Below are 6,998 nucleotides of genomic sequence, written 5' to 3'. Positions count from 1 at the left end.
AGAGGCACTTTGCTGAAAGCAGAGAGATGCAGGGACAGAAATAGACCACACTGGGATATCTGAGGAGAGGAGGAGAAGGGAGAGGCCCTGGGTATTCTGCCATCCTAGATAACACCATCTCTCCAGCATGGTGGGGTGGAGACAATGGGGGACATGAGCGTGCACTGGGTCATGCACTGATCTCGCGTGTGTACGTGTGTGTTTCTGAGCCACGAGGTGGTCGAATCAGCAGTGGGCTGATAGAAGACAGAGGGAGGAAGGGGAAAGGAAATGAGCTTCCATGTCAACTCTATTAGATTAGTCTGCAAGAATCATGGGGACACCTGAGAACGGTTGTAATGCAATAACGTGTGGATGTTTCATGGATGTAAAATGTAAAGTCAGCAGTGATAATTCTCCTCCTCTGCCTAATATGTGTCCATTATCAGCACATCAGGGTTTGAGGACTGACTCCATGTTAACCTGACAGTCAGCTTGAGCTGCTTGAATTGGCCTTTAACATAACATTTGTCACATCAGCTGGAGAGATGTGCCAACTGAACTGTTTTCTTTTTGTCTGTCCGTTCCTTCTGTCCGTGAATCCCTGAAAGCCACCAGCATGTCGAACAACACCAGCAGCAACCTCATGTACACTCATTTTTGGGGGTCATTTTTCTGTCACTGTTCTTCCTGGCTCTGGCTCAGGAAAATTGTGCCCCCCACCCTCTTCTTAAACCCACCCACAAAACTCAGATTTCTTTTTTCCAACAGCGTCAATGAGCACAGCATCAGACCTGTTTGAATCAGATGTCAGTGGGATCCTCACATCAGCCACGTCAGGTTGAACAAAGGGTCACCATGACTGGTTTGACTTTTCCTCGAGGCTCACTGCGCCCAGGCCTCACTCCCACTGCTTCCCATTACTCACCACTTATTTATACTGGTTTGACTTTGTCATATGAGGCCAGCTATGATGCATGAGCTACAGACCATGATGAATAGAGCTGATATTCTGTCAACTGAGCTAAGTGCTTGGCGTGAAGGCAAGTGAGAGAGCAATCACTCTCTTTTTAAATGGCAACAAAACTATTTAATTTTTACTAAATTGTTTTACTGTCATTCCTTATGAGCACAGTAATGCCTACCAGTAATTTGTGCTCGTGCATCTTCTCTCTCTCTGGCCACTGTGACATGTTGTTTTTGTTTTGTTTGTTTTTTACAGTAAATTGCTTTAAGATGAATGAGAGTTTGACAGGTGCTGCCACTAGCTCAGTGGTTTTATTAGCACACTGCATATTTTCACTATGAAATACTTTCCTCAGTCAGATTTTGTCCTATAGCTTTTAGCCAATTTTTCTGATCAGTGCTATGACCAAAAGTTAAAGGACCATATCCTTATAGTGTATTCGTGGCCTTTATCTGTTCTTGTTCCTGTCTTTTGTTACAACACTTTTTTTTTCCTTCCTGACACCGTAGGTAATTAATTGGGATTGTACTTTTTTCAGTTGCAAGTTATTCCACTCACCTTTGTGATGATGCAGGTCACAGTTAATAAGGCAGACTGGCAGAATCTGTTGATCAAATGATAAAATGTGGACAGAGAATACACACACAAAATGTAAAATCAATTTTTTTGTAAGCACATGTGATCGTTGAACACATGTTGGATATGTCAGTAATATTTACTGCACACTGGATGAGCAGGAGAATTAAATGCGAATAAAGGTGGTGAACTCCCACACACTGTCAGTGCCAAGTTTATTGCCTATGTCAGGCATTAAATTCACAGTGTGAAACAACAACATCTTTATACTCAGCTATGAGCTGCAACAACCAAATAAATGGCCAATTTACAAACACCTAAAAACCCAGTCAGTGAGTGATGAAATAAATACATAGATGATCCACAGAAAACAATGGAAACTTGGAAATAGCTTAAGTAATATTTATCAATGACAGAGGCTCAAATAGGGGACATTGGTCGACTGAACAACAGCTGTCCAAGTATACGTGTAAACAAGTTAAATGTCCAATATAAAAAAAGTGGAGCCTAGTGTAAGACAAGACGGGACACTGATGTTGTTCTTCAATCATCTGATCGGCATTAGCTGGTCATGACCATTGCTGGCTCAATCTCCAGCTGCTTGACTACCAGCTGACCAGTAACGTCCAGTCATACTCCCACAGGTGCACAGCGCAGCCTCTGTGACCTGGTCCACTCATCTCAGTACTGTTTACTCCTTCCACTCTCCTCTTCACCCAGCCTCCTCCTTATGCCTTAATGTTTTGGTTCTGGTGACTTGAGTAAGATCTAATGTTCATGTAACCTATGCACGGGTCACCGTAACCACTCCTGAAACAGAACAAAGCTGCCCCTAAATAAATAAATAAAGATGAATGGTGGGAAACAAACAGCTCTGTGATACGGCACACAGGCTCATTAGACACTATAGAGCGCACAGAGACCTCAGTGCATTTTATTGCTTTTGTTTGTCTTACCCGGCTTACCCGAGGTCTTTTTGTTCCCGGGTGAGAGAAGGAGACGAGGGCGCTGTTAGGACTCAGGGGTCCTCTGTGTGAAGTTGATGGATGTTGTGGGGTTTCTTTACCCTCCTGACAATTAGATCGTCACTGCCCCCCACACCACCACCCCCACCCCGCCCCCACCCAGAAACAGTGGCCTGCTTGAGATACCTCAGCACAAATTCATCAATCTTTTCTAAGGCCACTTACAAACACAACTAGAGATTATGTTTCTGCACAGAGTGCTGGAGTCCGCTGGAAAATGCAGGACCCCACAGCAGTGTGTTAGTGATTGTGGTCACATAGCCAAACACAATGACATAGCAGAACAGACTGGCCCCTGGGTTAATGCTCAACATCAGAATTAAATAGCTCTGTTAAAGGGTCACAGCAACAAATAGTGTGTCTTGTTTATAGTTTTTCTCTGTTTTCTGTCGCTTTCTTTCCCGTTATCTGAGCTGTTGGTTAATAGTTTTCACACACACAGTGGATCTGCAGCAGCTCAGAAAGAGGAAAAATTGACCTTGTGATTTGAACATAGCAGTTTTTGTTGTTGTTTATTTCCCCATACAACACAGCTGTGTTAAGATGAGAGAAATTAGTTCTTGTTTGTTCTGTGGGTTTGAAACCTGCATTGTTTACATCCATGTTTACATTTTAGCTTTCTTTCTTGGCACATTACCGTCACCTGTAGATCAGTGAAATAGTGTGAAACCGACAGCGGGACTGTGCATTATGTCACCTGGTGCATGTGTGAATGATGCAAACAAAATTGGGACCCACTTGTGACCGCTGTGGCTCATGAGCCAAAGTCAAGAACTCCACAGGATACCTTCGAATTTACCAGAGAAACCGTCTGACACACTAACACACAGAGAGACTGGGTGGTATCTTTAGTGTGTGATGTCTGACTAGTTAATAACAGCTTTGATGAGGGGCGCACACACACGGATGATGAATATTTTTGTCTTTCTCTCTCTCTCTGTATGTGTGTGTGCATGTGTGTAACAGTGTTTGATAGTGTGTGAATGTGTGTGTGTGTCTGCTCTGATGAATAGCCACAGTGTCACTGAGTACAGACCTTGACAGCGCAGAACAGATGAGATGATTCAGAAGCCAAAGCATTGTCCTGGCTCTCATCACTTCAGCTGGCGGCACAGAGCAAATATTATCAGTGGAAGTGGATGATGGAGTGAAATTATTGAGCAGGGGCCTTCGTTTCCTGTTGCGAAATAATCACAGCTTAAAGAACCCAAAGACCCGAGGAGATCAAATGTTTTGCTAACGAAACAGTGTTGTGGGAGAAAAAAAAGGTAACAATATCAGCCTGGAGACGTATTCATTTTTTTCATTTCTTCATATTTCCTGCTCTCCATAATTCTAGCATATCACTGCTTTGCTCTCTGCATTTCTTTCTTTTCTTTTTTTAATTTTTTTTTTTTTTTTACCTCATACTCTATTTATCTCCTGTTCTTTTGGCCAGGAGGTTCATGGACATTTCTGGGTCGTCTGTAATGGGAAGTGTTTAGCAGAGCAGATGCATGGAGTGCTGCTCAGGCCAGCTGCTCACAGAGAGCCCAGCAGCATCCCTCCTCATCTCTTCTGCCTTCTCTCTCTCTCTCTCTCTCTCTCTCTTTTAAAATCTTTTTTCTTTCAAGAAAGGGAAAAAACTTTCAGTACCTGTAGGCCTGAGCAGGGGAAAGTTTCACATTTCTTATTTTGTCGTAGAGAAAAATCGTAAAAATGTGAAATTCAGAAGAAATAGTTGTTCTCAGGAAGCCATGTTTAAACAGGTGCATGATTTATACAAAACTCTGCATGTATGAGCTGCATACTGCATGCAGGGTGTGCCCTTGTTACTGCTGTTGCCCTCTTCCTCCTCCTCCTCCTCCTCCTCCTCCTCCTCTCCCCCAAGAGACATACTCGTCATTACATAATTTGTTGCTGGAGATATACAGAACTTGATAAGAAATATTGTTGCATTCTCAATTTTAGTGGCATAATCAGTTTTTACTGTAAAGCTTTGCATCACATTACACTACATTAGAACATTAAATAATGGATTTTGTAAAATATAAAGTGTATTATATTTTGTACACTAAAATATACAGCAGGGTATTGCTAAAATATAAGTTAGTTAGTTTTTGCCACAATATAAGAAATCATATTCACAAGACAAAATAATTCTACAGTTAGATTTATACATATAGTGGTTTATAAATCCGTTTTTTTGTGTACTGGCACAAATGTGATAAAGTCGCAAATTGCTTGGCCGCTCCAACACTGAGGGAAGAATATCTCTTTGCCTTTTGCTGTCTTTTGATGTATATGTGCAGTAAGCATGTCACTGAATGGCCGACTGAATTACAGTCTGGTCCCGATCACATTATTTGTAGGCCGTGTGTCCTTGGACGAAGACAGCATTGATCAGTCAGGAGGGGGGAAAAAATCTGTTCTTGTCTAATTGAACAATAAAACCAAGTAAAACAATAAACCCACCGCCCAGGGACCACAGATAAGACGACCAACAAATTCAGTTAGTTGTATTTTCAAAGGATGACATATCTTGTGGAAGAACATGTGACCCTTCCCTTCTGTCTCTTACTGCGTGTATTTCTCTTCATCATTTCAGCTTGACGTACTTCTCACTTCCTCTGCAGCCCACTGTCCAGCAAACTGTGATGTGACAGAGGCTGCCTGCGGCTGTAAGATGACTTACTGTATCTCTCTCTCTCTCTCTTTCTCTCTCTGTCTTGCTCACTGACTCATTCATGGACTTGGAGCTCGGACCAAATGCTAATACTGGCATTCAGATCTGAGCTGTGGATGCTCCCCAGTGCAGAGAGACATGGCTGAAGCAGAGAGGGAAACGTGAGGGCAGAAGGATGAACCTTTGCGCCTGTGTGTTAATACACACACACACACACACACACACACACACACACACACACACACACACACACACACACACACACACACACACACACACACACACACACACACACACACACACACACACACACACAAACACAAACACACACACTTGCAAAAGTTAGACCGGTAACAAACATGTTCTCATGAATTGCAGGAGCTGAAAATGCAGATTTTGCCAACTGGGAAAACCCAAGGGACACAGATTCTGAAATCTTCTAAAAAAACGGACAATAAAGGAAGTTGATGAAGACCAGTTGCACCAAGCAGTTCGAAGAAAAGTGGAAGGAGATGGATGGGAAGGCATGGGGAAACCAGTAAGCAGCTAAATAAGCAAATTGCCCTCTGGAGGTAAACAGCCAGGGGGGTAGTGCGGGAGATGCTGATATGATTAATTGAAGTAGGACAGCCAGGGACACAGTAGAGGACCAGCACTGCAGAGAAAACGAGGTAGAGGACAATCCTCGGCCATCTACAGGATGAAACTATATACTCAGACTACAATATAGCTTCACAACTCAGTGTAGTATCTGCCTGCGGCCACTATCAGTACATTGCTTCCTCATTGAATTACAATGAAATGGAGAGAGAGACAGAGAGAGACAGAGAGAGAGAGTGTGTGTGTGTGTGTGTGTGTGTCAATAGAGCGGAAGAGAGAGAGGACATTATGTCACGTCAAGGTAAAACTACGTACACGCACTGCGGATGGCCTCACCCACATTTGTACCAGCTGCATGTAGATCTGAGGAGGCAACATGAATGGTGTAAAGCTCTGTGTCGAAACCTCACCTTGCATGTAATTTTAATCTTTCTATCTCAGTGTGCCATGCATAATCACTGAGGATCCAGACAGCAGTGTGTGTGTGTGTGTGTGTGTGTGTGTGGAAGGGAAAAGAAATAGACGGAGAGGGAACGGGTGGGTGCTGCTCCCAGGCTGCCAGAGGAGTGTGTCCTTGGACTGCCCTCATCTCTGACGCACACACCCACCCACCCTGTCACACACACACACACACATTCACATACACTGCCACCGGTTCATTTACTCTCTCTCCATATCAGACAAATACAAAAACCAGGGATTGCATGTGAACACACGCGCTCTTAGGTACGGGAATAAATACACTTACTGCTGTGCTGTGTGTGTTCACATGCACAGACACATACACACACACACACACACACACACAAAAGCGGAAAGCTCTTAGACTGAGCTCAGACATCTCATCAGGGATGCAGCAGAGCCCCTGTCTGCAGAGAGAGAGAGAGAGGGAGAGAGAGAGAGAGAGAGAGAGAGAGAGAGAGAGAGAGAGAGAGAGAGAGAGAGAGAGAGAGAGAGAGAGAGAGAGAGAGAGAGAGAGAGAGAGAGAGAGAGAGAGAGAGAGAGAGAGAGATCTCATCTGATGTGGTGTAGGATGAGGGTGGAGGGGTAGCTGGCTGATTTACAAGGTTGAGGTGTGTGTGTTTGTGTGTGTGCGTTTGTTTGTGCACATGTGTTTGCAGCTACAAGTGTAACTCCAGGAGGTGTGTTAAATGTTCACACACACAGACACACACTGCATTCATTG

Source organism: Seriola aureovittata, chromosome 12 (genome assembly GCF_021018895.1).
Source record: "Seriola aureovittata isolate HTS-2021-v1 ecotype China chromosome 12, ASM2101889v1, whole genome shotgun sequence".
NCBI classification, from domain to species: domain Eukaryota; kingdom Metazoa; phylum Chordata; class Actinopteri; order Carangiformes; family Carangidae; genus Seriola; species Seriola aureovittata.
Note: the sequence above shows the minus strand (reverse complement) of the source record.